At 44.6% G+C, this 17,717-nt stretch overlaps 1 protein-coding gene across 4 annotated transcripts in view; it reads left to right on the top strand.

The window, feature by feature from the left end:
- Positions 1-17,717, top strand: part of thrab (thyroid hormone receptor alpha b) — a 182,023-nt gene that overhangs the window by 42,690 nt on the left and 121,616 nt on the right. Inside the window, exon 1 of one of the 4 annotated variants that reach the window (XM_035612378.2) lies at positions 9,606-10,083. The exons of 1 other annotated variant lie outside the window; for it this stretch is intronic. The gene's annotated coding sequence lies outside the window, so the exon portion shown is untranslated. Of the gene's footprint in view, positions 1-9,605; positions 10,084-14,694; positions 14,957-14,976; positions 14,999-17,717 lie in introns of those variants that run through there. 2 more of the 4 variants (XM_035612380.2, XM_035612381.2) reach the window with 2 other exon arrangements.

The following is a 17,717-nucleotide window of genomic DNA, read 5'->3' as shown; positions in this document are numbered from 1 at the left end:
ATGAATGAATCTGGCAGACTGCTGGGTGTTTCAAGGTGGCTTTGTGCGTTTCTAAATGCTGCTTAATTGGATGTTTTGAAGTGCCCCAGTAGCAGTCCGTTGTCTCTAGATAGGGACAGTTGGTTTTTATTGAGCTGATTGGATCCTTTTTAATCTGCCATCAAAATACCTCCTCAAATGACAAAGTACCAATTTGTTTAATATCATTATTGTTATGTTCTTCCAAGACTGTTATTAACAGATTTTTTTACCTTGATGTGGTTTGTTTTTCAGCAGAATTATGAAAAAACTACTGTATTGATTTCAACAATACTTGGTGGAAGGATGGGACACAGACCATGAATAATTTTTGATATCACTTTGTTTAACATTACGGGATTTGTTTTGTTATATTTTCACAGATTACTCAGGAAATAATTCATGGATCTTGAAAAAAAAAAAAAAAAATCTGTCATATTTTTGGTGACTGCCTTATGACGTCACCTGAGTTTGGTGGCAGGATCATTTGTGTTTACTCGCCCGGTGGCACGAGCACATTTCTCATCTTCCTTGCGCCTTTGCATTGACGTTGTATGCGATGTCATCGCGTGAAATTGTCGCTACGCGTTTGGTGTGGATGTACCATTAGAGTGCCGTACAATTTGAGCCAAAATGGCAGTAAGTTGTGGGCTGTAAAACCAAAACAGCTCGCTGAAAGAAGCTAAAAGTCACCATGTTTGTCACTACCAGCCACTGCGTTGTGTGGAGATGATGCTTCTTGTTGAATCTGTCTGAGTTTGCGTGAGTCATGTAAATGATTGTAGGTGACTTCTGTGTCTTCTCCGTGTCTCGCTGGGCGGGTGCTGCTAATCACCTCTAAACAAGGTGTGCCTCCATGATGGAATGAGACACTTGGCGCTGTGCGTTTTCAAAGGGTTCCCCTCACGACGGGCCGCATCCATTTGGATTTTGCTCTGCGGGGATTTTGCCTCCCTCATTTCCTCCCTGCCACTGCAAAAACTGGAGGAAATCAGCATTTGCCGCTGCTGAGCCCCGGCCATAATGAGATTTGAAGGACATCAAAGTGCCTCTCTTTTTGAGGAGGATAAATAGATGTGATGAAAAATAGGCCTGAATGATTGCAAATGTCCCACTGCGATGATGAACATGAACTGGCATCCTCGGGAGCGTGGCCACAAAGGGATCGGACAGCTGAGAATTATTTTGGGGGAAATGGTTGATGGATATGTTTCAAAGATGAGCTGTTAGTGTTTAAATCTAGATATAGATGATCAGTGACTCTCACATGAGGAACAAGGCGAAGAAGCAAACACACATAAAACCAAGTGCATTAAGACAACGGCGTCACAACCAGTGTGGTTCATTCTCTCCAGAGCGTGAATGGAAGCGTCTTGTGCTTTGATTACTGATCACTGCCCGTCGCCGCCTCGTCAAACGGCGAGAGAGCGTGCGCTCGCAAGCTCTAAGGTTAATTCTTACTTCACAAGGCTCATGACGATGACTGGAGTTCAACCCAAGCTCTGTTGCCAAGGTAGCCAGGGTGAACATCCTGTTGAATAAACGGCTTGATGAGCAGTGGTTTAGTCAAGAGGATCAGGAATCCAATAGGTCTGTTCATTACGGCGCAGTCTCTGTTGTAAAGCTGCAACAATCAATCAATTAGTAATTGACTCCAAATCAATGGCCAACTATTTAGATAATTGATTAATCTGTTTAAGTAGCTTAAATGAAAAAAAAACATTTCTCTAATTTCATATTTTCTGGTTTCTTTGCTCCTCTATGACAGTAAAGTGAATATCTTTTGGTTTCGGAAACTTGAGGTAATATCGCAGCCACAACGTGACTGCTGCTGTTTTGAAGCCTCGAGTTTAGCATTATGCCCAGCGCCATCTTGTTTTTTGGAACCAGAAGTAACCATAATTGGATCGTGGGATGGGGCCGGAGAAATGCAGGTTTCAGGGACTTCCGTGTTGGCTTCACTCTCCGCACTTGGAGTTTGTGTCCATTTTTATTTGTAGTCTATTGGAAAGACTTTGCGGAGTGATCCGCAACAGGGGGGGAAAAAAGATGCGTCAGATTAAAAAGTGATGAATTGGACATTTCTCAAAACCAAATATTACACCTTCCTCTTTTACCAGTGTCCCATCGCTGTCGAAAAAGTCTTTGCGTCCAACATTGCTCAAAACTGAATAGCAGAATAAGAGACTGCATCTTCGTGAGTGCGAGTAATGGGTCATTTCCTCGTGGCACTGTGAACGGAGCTCGACTGTTCTCTGTGTTATTACAAGCCGAGCTTTTATGGGAACATTAGAGATCATTTGTGCTGCAAAGGTCGCTGAAAAATGGACAGTGTACAGTAAATGCAGAGGATCATAGATTGTGTTTTACCTCAACCAAGTTGGTTTGCTAAAGGGCGTGTAGATACAGTAGGCTACCTGATCCAGAACATGTTTTTATTCCATGTACAAGCTGGATTTTGGCAGTTAAGGTAGAATTTGACAGACAGTACTAATATTATAAAGCACTGGTCTGCAGCAACATGGTAGAGAACATTGCAAAGGGAATAAGAAGTGAAGTGTGAGTATAACACAGGATGAGGAAATACGGGCTGGAGCCTCCAGATGGGTCTGGAGAGTCGGGCGGGGTTAAATCATTTGGCCTCTTGTTACACTACTGATCTCAGCAAATTTCCCTGGAAGTCCGTTGTTTGGAGCATCAGCATGAGAAAAGAAAGACTGTTCAGGATTTATTTTTTCTCGAGGTCAAACCATGAAATGCAACAACGATAAAGGAAGAGCAGAGAAATAATAACTGATTTTTATCAGCGAGATGAAAATCCCACCAGACTCGGTAAAAACAAACATTTCTTTCAGGAAAAACCGGCGCAGACGACAAACGGTAATATTGTAGAACTGAATGATGTTCTAGATGCATTTATTTCATAACTACATGGTACATGAGGGGAGACCCCGAAAACAGTGATTAAAGGTGTGTAAGAGGAGATGCATAGGACGAATAAAGAAAAACAGCCATTGGAAATATATAGAAGAAGGAAGATGGAAGTTTTTAAAGGAGTCATGATTTTTTTTGGTGCATTTGTTGTCAAACAATGTCATAAAGATCAATAGTTGCAACCACAATCTGATTTTGTGCTGCTTATAGCTCAAGTAGTTTTTCCACACAACAGCAGGTGATGGTGAAGATTAAAGGTTGAACAGCCTGTTGCCTGAAACTCTTCATCTAACATCTCTACCGTCTTGTTTCAATACACAGTTGTTGTCTTTTTTTTCAACCTCTTCTCCTTCCAGATTCAACTTTCATACTTTCCAGTAAGTATTCTATATTGAGGAGTAATCACAGAAGTTACAAGAGGACAGCAAAGAAATATCACCATCTTGAAATGAAACACAATAATGCAAATGGGGGCACTTATATATAACAACCATGTACATTACCTGTAACCTAATTGGAATTAATGGAATTTAATGCTTTATCAAATAAGATATCACTAAAATTCGGTCCCAAGAACATAAAATAACCCAAAAGATTTTTTCCAATCCCGTTACAGTTTTGCAGTTGATTAAAGATGCATTGCCACATAACCTTTAGCACAATGATGTCTGTGTAAACCAGAGAGCAACATGTTAGCTTCAATCAACAGAGGACTTTATCATGGGCCGGGGTCATTAAGGCAGATGGACTGATCCATTATTCAGAGCAGAGCCTCTCCACTATCAGGCCCTGACAGCCATTTGTTAGATTAACTCCCACTTGTTTGCATTTGGACAAAGGGGGGGATTCATGCTGGAGAACGTATGGGCTAATTGGAAAGAGTCGCATCCCCACCTATGTGCACATAAGAACTCTTTAGGAGATTTAGGTGAAACGGCGGATGCCACCTGGGTTCGATGTTTATATTCAGAAAGGTTTTAGTCTTCGCAGTGGGAGGATCTGCTGGTAAATGTCACAGGTGCAGCCTGCCATTAAAATCAGGTTGTGTTGTCACGCCAACAAAACAGCACACGATTACCGCAAAGGGTCGAGAACACAAGTGCGAATTAGCAGAATATAAATGGAAAATGGGGGCAGAAGCCTGACCTGCGTCTCTAATGACCTCTCTACAGCTGGGATTCAAGCACCTTTCTGTTTTCAGACGTTTGTCTGCTTTTATTTGTTTATTGAGCTACATTCAGACTTGGAAACTTTAACAAAATTATTTATTAATCACACTCCAATTAAAAAACGTCTTATTGCATTAAAACCTTACTTCAAAATCAACAATTTAAATGTCTTTATCTGTTATCTAAGAAAGCAGATGACATTAATATAACAGCTTAAGTTTTCCCATTTTAAGAACAAAACTAAGCAGCTCCAAAAAAAAATCATATTGAGTTTTTGCTTTATTAATTCTGTTTTCAATGCTTAAGGACACGAGTGAATCTTAACTCTGCATTTAATCTCACTGATTTATGCTTTGATAACGAGTCCGGGAATAATGGATGACCACAGTTGTGCGTGTCGCTCCGTTACACGGTCACTGATGTGCATTTAAGGATGCACATGATCTAATGAACAATAAGTATAATCTGAGGTAATGATGCACACTGCCATGGATAAATGTAAAAGAGGCTTTGCACTAACAGGAAAAACATACGGGGCACTACAGTGCTATTATAGGATCAGAGTTGGAGCAAATCTAAAGGGTTGATCCGGTTCATCTCACACACACACACACTGTTCCACTGTTGTTAATCTAATTTTAAATCCTGCTACCGAATGGAAGCATTCATAGTGTCAAATGCAAACCTTGAAATACAATGACTGAAGGAGGGTTGGGGTAAAAGCTGTAAATGCCAAGATTACGTACTTAAGCAAATGCAAAGGCTGTTTTCAGGACATTTTGCAGAGTAAAAGTGGACTTTGGATGTGATTAGTAATCATATTAAAGCCTTAAAGCATTGCAGTTGTGTGTCTGTATGTGTGAATCCACCCATGAATGCTCACTGTTGTGGGTTTGGGACACGAGGAATTATAACCATGGCAATCGACAAAAGTTTATTTAACGCATTTTTAATTCGAAGGGGACTACACTGTTCACAGAACAGCAAAGGACATTGAGAGAATATACACATGCCACAGAATATGGTCAGGATTGTGACTCAAAATGTATTTGCGTGCAGAAAAGGTTAAAAACAAATTGAGGAGGAAACAGATATTTTTTTTTTGTTCCACCACATTTCGAAACATTAATTTATTTAATCATCACAGTTGTTGTAGCACTTATCAAACAATTTAAAGGATAATAGAAAATAACTGACTGGAGACCACGACACTGCAGAAAAGCACTGCGACAGACTCACCTTTTTTAACCAAATGAAGAATTTCAGTAGCGGCAGTGACTTCCCACATGCCACATCATTATTTTCGTACAATCTGTGGTGGGAATAGATTCATAAAGAGGGGCCATAATCCATCTGTCCATCCTTGCAGTCATTGGCGTATTCATCTATTCACTCTCCAGGCCAGACGTCCTGTTCCACGGCAACTTCCTGCTGCTCCTTCACAGCTCAAGTCTTTCTATGGGAATAATGTTCACTTGGACAATTCTCCAGTTTACGACTTGCATCCAGTGCCAACTCCCAGTGCCAGAGCAGGAAGTAGAGTGGCGTTGACAAATTTGCGGCCAAAAGTCAGGTCGGGTTGTCGTATGGACGATTGCACACTGGAGGTTGGAGTTGGAAGGATCTTTGTTTTCTTTAATAAACAACCTTGAAAATGATCTGACCCGTGACCATGATATAGTTCCCTCACCATTAACTACAGGTTTGGATTTTTGTCCACGCAGCGGGGAACTTGGGAGAGCAACGTCAGCGGGTTAGATCACCGCTGAAGTCCAGACTGAAAAATTACACCAGATATTGGATGAATTGGTACAGAAGTTTTTAAAAAAGGCATTCTTGGTTGCCAGATGACGTATTCCTGTGGGTTTTTTGGCAAGCAGAATATCAGAATGGATTGCCATGAAATTTGGTACAAAAGTTCATGTTTCCCAAAGAATGGATTGTGAAAACTCAAGAGATCTCTTGACCGGTGGAGTGATTAGCACTGTCGCTTCACAGCAGGAAGGTTCTGGGTCTGGAGCTTGACGGCCATCCTGGACCTTTCTTTGAGGAGTGTGCATGTTGTACTTGTGTCTGTGTAGGTTTTCTCAGGGTACTCCGGCTTCATCACATGTAGCTTCGGTAAATTGGAGACCAAGGTGAAACGCACCGCCACGTCAGCCGTTGGTTTGTGAGTTGCCATCTTGAAGCCTTGAGTTTGGCCTATTGCAATCGGACGTTGAATTGGGTATGAGGTCTGACTGAGAGCTTGTCCAGTGCGCACCCACCTACAACTGCAACCATGCACCGATTGGACGAACCAGCTGTCATTCACGTTGTATCCACGCTCCAATGTGCGTTATCGTCTATTTGACTCATAATCTAAAAAATGAACATCATGTTGTTTTGAAGAAGACTTGAAACTAGAGATTGAACCATAAACGCATCAGTAAAAAAACAATACACTGGCGACTTGTCCAGGGTGAACCCCGCCTCTCGCCAAATCTCAGCTGGGATTGGCTTCAGCCTTCAGCCTAGAGCACAAAGCGATGTAGATAACGGATTGATTGTTGGTTCCTTGTCCTTTCATCTGATACAATCCTCAGTCCAAATGTATTTAGTTTATGACCAAATACTTGTGACCCTAATCATCAGCCTCAGCTGTACTTTGTGTTCAGTGCCGGATTATCAAACGCGACCATGATTAGCTTGTTAAACTAAGCCGGTGATCGTGATAAACTTTAAACCTGTTAACACTGTTATTGTGAGCATTTAATGCAAAGCATTGCTGAGCCTCAGAGCTGTTAGCATGGCCGTTGTCTCTCCAGAAGTCTGTTGTGAAGTGACGACTACACTGTTCCAGAGGTTCCGAGTGTTTTGCAGTGAGGCCCCAACGATCTGCCCGAGTAAATTTGGTCAGCTGAGTCGGTGATCTCTTTTGAATCCCTTCTAAAAACATACTTATATCGCTGAGCCTCTCCAGACTTTACTCAAGTTTTGATTCCTTAATTTGTCTGCTGAAGATTCACATTAGCATCACTGCTATGGACTTTGTAGTTGCCCTTGAAAGGGAATCTCTTTAAAGCCATTATGTATACCGCAACTCTCTAATACGACATGTAAATATGGAGATAGACGTATTCTTTCCATCAACATCCATTAGCTGTACCGCTCATTCTTTGAGGGTTGCAGAGGGGCCGCAGGTAATCCTATAGTTTAAGTCGCCTCACTTGACCTCAGTCTTACTGTAGATTGCATGTGGATACAGTATGAATAACTAATAGAGAAATGTAAAGTTGTGTGAGTGTACCGTCGACTAAGTCCCACCTGCATCCTGACAGATGTCGTCCCTCCTGCCTCTCCTGAAATCTCCTCTGAAGATCTCTAATGTATTCTCGCAATCTGAAAAGCTTTAGGGAATCTGTCACTGGCATCACAGTTGTCACGGCAAACTGAAACAGATGACATTTGTACTGTAAACCAGACGCAGGCCCAGCGAATCATGCACGCATGCGATGGCCACTTTTAAAAGTAGCACGATCAAATCCAGAGTTAAGTCATTAGCATGTGGCTGTTCTCAATTTGTAGTTTCTTCTCATCGGGCTGTCGGTTGTCGAACGGAGCTTAATTTGGATGCTCTGCTTTCAGGAGGCTGCCTGGAAATGAAAGTGGAAATGAAACGGTGCAACAAAATGACACCAGCGTGAAATCAAACGGAAACTTCCTGCAGCAAGATATTTCATGCACTTACAGATATGAGGACACACACACACACTCCCGCACAGACATTAATAATAGTTTTAGAGAAAACGCAGGAAACTTTTGTATTTGACTTTTCTAAAAAAGAAAAAAGGATGTGATGGTGCAAGTTTATAAAAAACGCTCATTCCCTTCTCCATAAGTCAACGGGTTCCTCGAACACACCGACAACAGGAACAGGGCGATAACGTCAGTGTGTTTGAAGCAGCTGTTATTTTGATCAAAGTAAAGGCAGTGTGTTATCTCTCCTCTCGCTTCTTTAAAACAGAATGCAGATATGATGATGGTGAGGAACATCATCGGCTTTTGTCTGTCAATCAGACGTGCGTCCATAGATTTGTTGGCAGTCATTAAATAAGTGTACTGATGTCCAGGAAAACAGGGATAATTACAGAATCAGAATCCCACATATATGATAACTGTCACACATTTAATACGAAAAGAAATGTATATGTACGAAATGATACATAAGGAGCCAAACAGAATAGTATGTTGGTTCTCGTTGGAACATCAACATCAATATTAGGACTGAAGATACTTGTTGGCCAATTTGTCTTTTATGCAATTTGCAAAATGTCAGAAAAGGGCGCAAAAATGCCGACGCTGATTTTCATACTTCAGAGGTGACGTCTTCAAATCTGCTCCAACAATCAATCAAACGCCACAGAATTAATTCTCCACAATCTTTGGCAATCGATCAAGCAACTCGCCAACATCCTCCGGCTGGGTTTGTTGATTTTCTCTGTTTTAGTCAAATATCTTGATCATAGATTAATGATGAAGAAGTCATAATGACAGTTGCCAAATCTCTCATATATTCATTTTGCAAAAGTATAAAACAAACTGAATTAACCAGAAAGTCAAATGTGAAATGCTCGAGCAGGGGAACGACATAACCAGGATTGCACATAGAAGTATTTTACTGAAGAATTTTATTTCATTCCTCTTTTGCTCATTTTTTATATTTTTACTATATAGTTGCTGATTTAAAAAACATATATTTTGTATATTTTAAATTGTAAATCATCATAACAGGCACAATTGGATTTAACCATTTCACATCGTAATGTCGTTTGTGGTTGCACAATGACAATAAAGTTCTTGAGTGTTGAATTACCCATAATTCATTTGTGGTACATTGCCAGTAACTCTGACGCTTTCAATATCTTTCTATGTGCAGTCCTGTTCACACTGTATATGTTATTGCTATTTTTATATATTTCTCTCATGTTTATATTTCAATTGTTATGTCTCCCTCTTTTTTATACCGCATAAGTATACATTGCATGTATTCCCCTGTTGTCGGACTTGGAAACTTATTTCATCTCATAGTTACAGTAATGTCTTATCATAGTATTTATCATTGTAGTGACAGTTTTATTCTGACGTGGCCGAGAAACTTCTTTTTCATGAACACTCCCTGGCAATTCTTGCAGACTGTATGACAGTATGTGTTTCTTGTCTATACCTAACACAAGGTGGACTAACCTCAGCATCCCTGAGAGGGAGGAGGAGGAGGAGGAGGAGGAAGAGGAAGAGGAGGAGGAGGAGGAGGAGGAGGAAGAGGAAGAGGAGGAGGAGGAGGAGGAGGAGGGGGGAGTCACTCAGCTCAGTGATGATGATGATGATGAAGATGATGAAGTCGATAAATAAGGACAGCAGAGCTCCGCGCCCCGACCTGACTGTGTTCTGTCCGTGCTTTGCGGCCGAGGCCCTGTAGAGAGCAGTAGATCGTTTTAATACGCGCTCGCCTGTTACTGTACTGTACATGAGCGGAGGGAGGAGCGAGCGTGTAGTATTTCTTTTTTGGTTCTTCTTTCCTCCCCCCCACCGCACACACCCCCTCCTCCTCCTCCTCCTCCTCCTCCTCCTCCTCCTCTCGTCGTTGCAAACCCCATACAAACGCTTTTCTGCAAGGCAGCGGAACGCGGGCACAACAAACTGTTCGTCTTTACGCAAACGCGTTCGCAGCGCGGAGGACGAGGGGCCCGAGCGAGCAGCGACATCTGTGCGAGGCGGCGGAGGACCGGGCTCGGGACCGAGGGAGAGGGGGGGGAGACGTGGTGGAGCCTTCCAGCGCTGCAGCGACACCCGGGCAGGAACCGGCGGAGCCCCCGCGGACGCTCTCCCCGCTTCGCCTCCGCCTGATGCGCTGATATCCAACCGCGCACCGGTTGCCCGGACCGCGTGGGTGGGTGGGAGGGGGAACCCCCCCGCCCCGACGGTAAGTGTCGCGATCGGCCGACGTCCAGTGCGCACAGCTCGCGTGTGTTCGGCGGCGCCAGCTCTCCAGGAGCCCGGGCTGTTTTTTTGACAGATCCGACCCGCAGCCATCGGCGCACAGTGCGCGGGGCGGCGCGGGGCTCACCGCCGCCGCCGCCGTGCAGCCGATGCACCGCCGTGGTCGCAGCTCTCCGTCCCGCCAACACTGCCGGCTGCGATGGGTTTTTTTTTTAAAAAGCCCCTTTTGGCCCCTTTTGGCAGCGGTGTGCTGGTCCTCTGTGCTGCACAGGGGCCCGCAACTTGGACCGGTGCCTGCTGCTGCACTCTGGGCGCGCGCATGGTCCCACTCGCGCATGCCCTCGTGCACACACGCCGAGGCGGACTGAGTGGTAATCGATAAGGATCACTTGATATAATACACCCATGATCTTCCTATAGGGGGCTGTTACAGTGCGTGTTGTACTAATGGGTTTATCCAGTTATCTGACCTTAATTTACTTCCCCTCCTCCCCTGCTGCCCTGCAAACATTGAAGAAGTGACTTATCAATAACAATATTGGCATTGTTGCAATGCAAATAACATAACCATGTATCTAAATTGAACTACAGCAGATGGGAGGCTGCGGTGAGGAGGAAACCCCTGAAGAAAACCCTTTTAAACCTCTGTAAACACGCCGAGTGCACTGGGTCATTAACGTCCACACCATTCTTGCATCTCTGGAAATACAGTCTGTGATGTGACTGTATTTTATAGATTCATCTATTCATCTTATTGCTGACTCTATTACGACAAACGCCCCAGTGCAGCCCAGACGACCGCCGTCCCTGATCCGATCAGTTCGACGTATGTATAGGAAACTGCCAGTATCGCAGCAGACGAGCTCTTAATGGGGCTCGAGGTGCATTTCATTAAGAGCCAGGGGGGAATTGAATCACCACAGATGCTCACAGACCGCATTGCCCCCCCACCCCCAACATGAAATGTACTGTAGTGATTCTATAGGAACAGAAATGTTAATAAATGTTGCCAAGAAACGGTTTACAACCCCAGACGGACGACCGAGAGGCAGAGGCACCGACTCGTTATCGTTCACTCAGACCACGTGAAGATCCCCCAGGGGGTGAAAAAAAGATCTCTCTGCGTAAGATCATGAATAGAATAATAATTATGATGTTGGCAGTTTGCTTATAGTGCATCTTCGTGTGTGTGTGTGTGTGTGTGTGTGTGTGTGTGTGTGTGTGTGTGTGTGTGTGTGTGTGTGTGTGTGTGTGTGTGTGTGTGTGTGTGTGTGTGTGTGTGTGTGTGTGTGTGTGTGTGTGTGTGTGTGTGTGTGTGTGCTCGTCACCCACATCACTGTGCTGTAATGATGGAACCACTCACTGTAACCACTCTGCTCAAAGCCTCTTCAGAGACCTGATTTATATTTTTTTCATTTCCATCCATGTAATCATCTAGAATTTCCCTCTGAAGCTCTTCCCATCAACAGGGCAACAAGTGCAACTTTTAAACACTGTAGACTTTAAACAACGTCTTTGCAAACTTTAGAATATATACAGTTCTGAAGATCGAAATGCGGATTGAGTTATGTGTGTATTTAAACCCTGGGTGAAGGTGTGGTGGGATTTATGTTTTAAGATACAGGACAGTTTTCACCTGTTGAGGACCAAGGTGTGCAGTTAATAAGCGTTGTCTCTGTCATTATTATGCAGACGTGTCTGCAGTGTCCTTTGCTAAACTGAAGCAGATCTCTGTCAGGGCAGCCGGGTGTAAGCCCCAGATGCCCACCGTCCATTAATCATTATCCCTCAGTTTAAATTGCGGTGTTCTCTCCCTGGGTTGATCATTAGCCCGGGACAAATCCATCATTTAAGTATAAACCTTTCACCTAAGGATACAGTCTGAAACACACCATGTACAGTAGTGCAGGTTGTGAAGAGGCAAAAAAAACAAACACCACGGGCTAAAACCATGATGTTTTCTTTTGATGTACTTTTTTTTTTTCTCATGTTATATAAGATAAAGCGAAGACGAACGATTAGCTGTGCTTCTGAGTTGGAGGATTGTAGCCCCACATGACCTGCTTCTTCTTCCCTCCTCTCCTCTGGGTTGAGGCTCCTTTAGGGGGCCAGAGGTGACCTTCCCCCGTCTCTCCGCTCAGCGCTCACCCCAGCGGGCCTCTCTTTTTGTGACCCTGTTTCTGTCTGTCTTTCTTCCTGGCCTCCTCCTTCCCCCCTCCAAGCCCCACGCCCGCCCCCTGCCGCCCCACCACCTCCCCTTCCCCGTGGTGGGGCGGCATCGCTGAACGCTCGGGAAAACATGGTGTTCACTTATATAACCTCTGCGGTGCAGCTGATGCCCTGGTCCGTATCTGCTGTATAATGATGTCAGAGCTGTCTGGAGAGGCAGAGGGCATGCTGGGTAGGCCAATATGTCAAAAGAGCTATTCCTGAAGCGACTGCGGTGAGCCGGGCTGAGCCCCAGATTTGCCGTTTCCCCTCTTTTGGACGCAGACGATGGAAGTGCTCTTCCTCCATAGAGTGAAATGTGCCAATGATGCATCCCACTGTACGGAACGTGCAGGTCCTGAGGGAACAGCTTCACAGTTTTCCCCCTATACGTCAGTCTGAATATCTCAAGACGTCCCGGCCTTAATGTACTTGCGTGACTCTGGAGGTCGTCGTACCTAAAGGTCAGCGAAGGCGACGTGCTGTGTTTGTCACCGAGGTACTTAGCGCCACATCTGACCTGTTTCAACCTCGCCCCTTTCCTCCGTACCAGAATGGAAGGACCTGCGTGCGATTCCCCCCTCAACCTTTCCTTTGTCTGACCTCGGTTGACTGTTGCTCATCCTTCAGAAGCCGGGGCCCCGCGGCACTTCACCATGTTGTCCGCCTCCTCGTCTGACTAATTAGATCATAGCACCCATATGTTGTAGACTTGTACGTTGGTGCATAGGATCCATTCAGCCAGGGCGAATGCAGCCGACCACAAAATGTCATCTCATCATCACGGGTTCCTGCACTAGAACTGGGCTAATGGCTTGTTTTAACCAACGCGCTGTATTATGATGCATTTTGTCGACAACGCCGTCGCTATCAAAGAGCCCTTTCATACAAAAAAATGTTTTGCGATTTCAGCAGACGGATCGCCTCCCTTTATGCGTGACGAGAAGCGCTCAGATGACTCGACTGGAACATCAGCCGTCTTTGTCCCTATATGTTTTTTATATCGCGTGAGTGTCCAAGCAAGCATGAAATCACCTGCGGATTTGCATGATCCGACCGAGAGCCAATCCGCTCCTCAACAAACTTCCTCTTGTTGCGCAAAAAAATCCGGTTGACACGCGACATCTACAGCATGTAGTGTAGTGCAGCCTGTTGCTGCTGCTGCTGCTAACGCTGAGCTTCATCTGACACAATCTTTCATTTTACAAACCAATTAACTGGACGTGACCGGACGTGACCGGACGCGCCCGCCTCAATCCGTCACACACACTTCAACGGGCGTGTCGGCGACAGCTATCGATCGATATGAGCTTATTGTAGATGTATCACGTCTGTATAAGTGATTCCAGGACTGAGATGACGAACGTGGTTTGAGCTAAACAGAGAAACGGTGTTTCAAAGAGAGCACTGATGAGATGATTTTTTTCACACTAGTCCTTTACAGAATTTATCAGGATTACGAATCTTTAAGAGAAGATAGTCCATTGTCCAAGTATATATTTCAAGATTATGAACCCAAAAGTCAAAATCGGTGTTAGCCTGGGCGGGATATAACGCCAACTCGATAATGCCATTTTTATTATGTGTTTGCACTTTTATGTTTACGTATGTGAGGTTTTCCTTTAGCTTATTTTGTCCGGCAAGGTTTCAAAAAACCCACAGATGCTCGGTTCTGTAGTGATGTGAGACAAACATTTGCATTTGAAAAGCTAGAAGCACCGAAAATATTTGAAGAATCTTATCAAAATTGTTGCTGAAACACATCCGTCAATTAAGGGACTCGTCTTTTCTGCTCGCGTTCGAAGCGAGGGCCGTGCCCACGCGTGTGCAATCACATGATCTATTGAGCTAAAGTTATCAGCCTCTGTCAGCTGATACATATCAACAACAATAAGGGGAATTTCTTACAGTATTCGGCTGTGATATCTGCCACGCAGAGTTTTAAATTCAAACCTCGTTAGAGGAGCGAGGCGAAACCTCTCGGTGTGCTGTTGTGTTGGGATTGTGTTGCTCCGCCGCTGATAAGCACTCATGGTGCACACGACAAGAGATTATCAGTGCGCTCCGCACACACACACACACACACACACACACACACCACTGGGGATCCTGCTGTCGTCAAGATACTGAAACAACCACCCCCCAACACACTCGCAGACGCATGACGTGGCATGTCAAGCAGCCGTTCCAAATTTGTCAGCGTTGCGTTCACTTGCCCCTCCCACCTGCCCTAATCTTCTACGCACATTTTCTTTGTGTTTTTTTCGATGTAGACGCCCCTTTTTTTATGACTTTGTACCGGGCGGACTGTTGTTACTCACTGCTCAGCCTCCAAATCACCGGGGGGGGGGGGGGGGGATGAAAAAATTACCTCCATGGGCCAAAGAGTGTAGCGGAGATGTTTTACACAGCTGCACTTCTCTCTTATTAACACCAGTCAGCTTGGCTGTGCTGCGCTCCAACCAGAGCCACTCACAACACGGCTTTTCATCAACGGGAAGACTTGGCACCGAGGCCCGCGAGGTTTATTTTTGCCAGAGGGAAGCAGAGGTCTTTTTACGAGGAGGAGCCCGTCAGACATTCGCTGGCACTGAGCTGCTCTCGGACCCTCTCTGCTCTGCGAGAGACGCCTGGGTGTACACAGCAGCGTAAGAATCCTAAGTCACATTTGCAGAAATGAAGACAATGAAGTGAGGACTTTTTCTTTCTCTCTGTTCTGTCCCGTCATAAACACGTGAGGCGTCGTGGCCAACGGAGGGATTTACCTTCCTGTGGCGCTGAGATTAAACCGGCAAACCCAGAGAATCGGTTTTCTAATCATAGTTCCTGAGAGGAATTGTGTGCGGTTATGAGTTGGCTTGTACAGTATGTGGACATTAGAAACACGGGAAGTGAAAATAACAATATAAAAAAAATAATGGGGAAAAATGATTTCTGTTCTTGTTTTGGCAGATGCAGTTTTAGATTATTAGTCATTGCTGCATTTGCCTGCACATACAACACATGCAACATTACTGCTGACTCATGTATTGGGTAACATCCTCAAATTCTTTGTCCAAACACTTCAGATTTTCACTTCACGTTGGTAAAGAAAAAAGAATCTCATAATCCGTAATCCAGAAGCTGGAACAACATAATGTTTGTTCTCTTTACTCGAAATATGAACCTATTTTAATAATTATTTGTGGTCTAATGTGTAGATACATGAATACAGAGATGTGTGCTGCGAACACTCACAACACAAAGAAGGTGAGAGAAGCCCTGCAAGTGACACAGGCAACAAAAACTGTTTCCAGGGGACACAACAAAGTGTTGAGCCTTGCTGGGACACACTTAGAACATTCGTACCGTGGGTTAAAAACTACCGCTCCGTTGCTAGGCGACAGCGGTCAGGGTGGAACACGCCGCTGGACCACGTCCTCCGAAGGAAGCGGCCCCTGAATTGAGACGCAGCTGCGTTGTTCAATTTGTGACTTTACTGAAGTTCTGAAGTCGGTTGCTATGAATAAACCTCAGAACGTCACCGCGGTGTCACGTCCCCCGGAAACACTCCGGTCGCCCTCTGCGTTGGTTGCAGCGTGTTTTTCCGTATTTTGGTGGAGTTGGGAGTGTTTGCGGCACATTTGTCTATTTGTTTGCGTGTGTTGTGTTCAGTGTGTTGAGCTCCCCGTGAGCCGCCGTAATAAATGTCAATAATGACGATAAAACCTCACCAATAGAGTTCTGGCCGAAGCCCAAGTCCCTCAGTAACCGCTCGGCTCCTCCAACTCTGTTTATAGGTCAGGGTTTCATTACTGGAGGGGGAAAAAAACAAAACAGTACAGCTACGTTATTTTTTAAATGTCCCATAATGCGTTTCTCTCGCTTTAGCCATAAATGAAACTAAACCAGGATTTTCTTCTTTTTTTTCAAACCAGTGTTTGACTTTTTCCTTCCTATGAAGCCTCCACCTTATATTTTTTCCTCGAAGCTGGACTAACGTCCGTGCATGCAGGAGAGTTTTATTGCTCCCTCTTTTGTAATCTGTCGCTCTCGAGGAAAGTTGGATGGACCGGTTCCAACGCGCCTGACGGTTTGGCAGGCGTCTCCTCGACTCCACCTCTTGATCAGTGCGTTTTGTTTTTATTGGGATTATTGGGGTTAATGCTTCATGCTCGTGCCAGACACCTACAGCCCTCTTGCCCCGCAAACAAACTGTTACACAGTTGGCTCTCAGAATTAAAAACATGTAGCTTTTCATTAGGGGCCACGGCTTTTCACTGCGGACAGTGTGGAACTACCAGGAGTGACGGAGGCTTTAGTTTGCTTGTTCAGCTGCGGGAAGCTTTTTTTTCTTCTTCTAACTGCCACGGATGAATTCAAGTATATCCCTCCGTCGTCATGTCCAAATTTGTTAGTTTGCGTTTATTTCAAACCGGACATTATTTATTAATTGTTACAATACAGTATATTCCGCCCAAATAACAGAATTTGCATTGCTTTGGTTTGTAAATTTAAATTTGCATTCCTACTTCTTTGAGGGAGAGAAGCTGGACATCACATCTTTTAATCTTTTTTTTCTTACTTTTGTTTTTACAGAGACAAAGATTACTAATTTTAATTTTGGGTTGTGACTTGAGAAGGTTTAGTTTCCTGCAGCTCCTCTTTTTCACAGCCTCTGTCTGAAACACATGCTCCTGTCTCTTTAAGGCCCCTCCCTCCCGATGACGCCCAGTCTGCTCTGATTGGCTCCACTCTGTTGTGATTGGTCAACCGCTCCCAGCACGTGTAGGAAGTTCTCCCGCTCTCGACGTACCTGGCTTTGTTTGGGTGTTTGGGGGCGTGTCAGACTAGCCGCCATGCGTGCGCTATACACTTCTGTAACATTGTGATATCACGATGTTACAGAAGTATCGTCCGGACTGCCGACCAGGCTTTTCAGTATCTTCAGGAGCCGTGTTTTGTCACGGAGTTTGGGCTTTTTAACTTTATAGACCTTTTACATAACACAAAAAACCTATAACACACTGGAGGGAAGGGAAAAGGGAGAATGTTTCTCCTAGCCATGGACAGTTTAGCTACAGACGAGTAAGATACTGTATGTCTGTACTGGTAAGGTTGGTTAATAATTTACACTTGAAAAAGAAAGAATGGGTCCTAAAAGCTCTGTGATTGTTCTTTGAAGCCTCGCCGTGGTTTTGATTCGTTCACTTTTTGGCAGGTTGCCTCGTTCTGGCTCTTTTTGCGTCGCTCCGAGTTTAATTCAAAGCTTAGCTGCTCGCTCAGGTGAAGACCGCTCCCCAGACTTCCGTCACATTTCTGGTTTTCACAGCAGTCAAGTCACGAACTTGTCTAACTAAGGGCACTGTGTGTGTGTGTGTGTGTGTGTGTGTGTGTGTGTGTGTGTGTGTGTGTGTGTGTGTGTGTGTG

Source organism: Scophthalmus maximus, chromosome 16 (assembly GCF_022379125.1).
Source record: "Scophthalmus maximus strain ysfricsl-2021 chromosome 16, ASM2237912v1, whole genome shotgun sequence".
In the NCBI taxonomy this organism is placed as follows: Eukaryota; Metazoa; Chordata; class Actinopteri; order Pleuronectiformes; family Scophthalmidae; genus Scophthalmus; species Scophthalmus maximus.
Note: the sequence above shows the minus strand (reverse complement) of the source record. Positions and strands in the feature narration are given on the sequence as shown.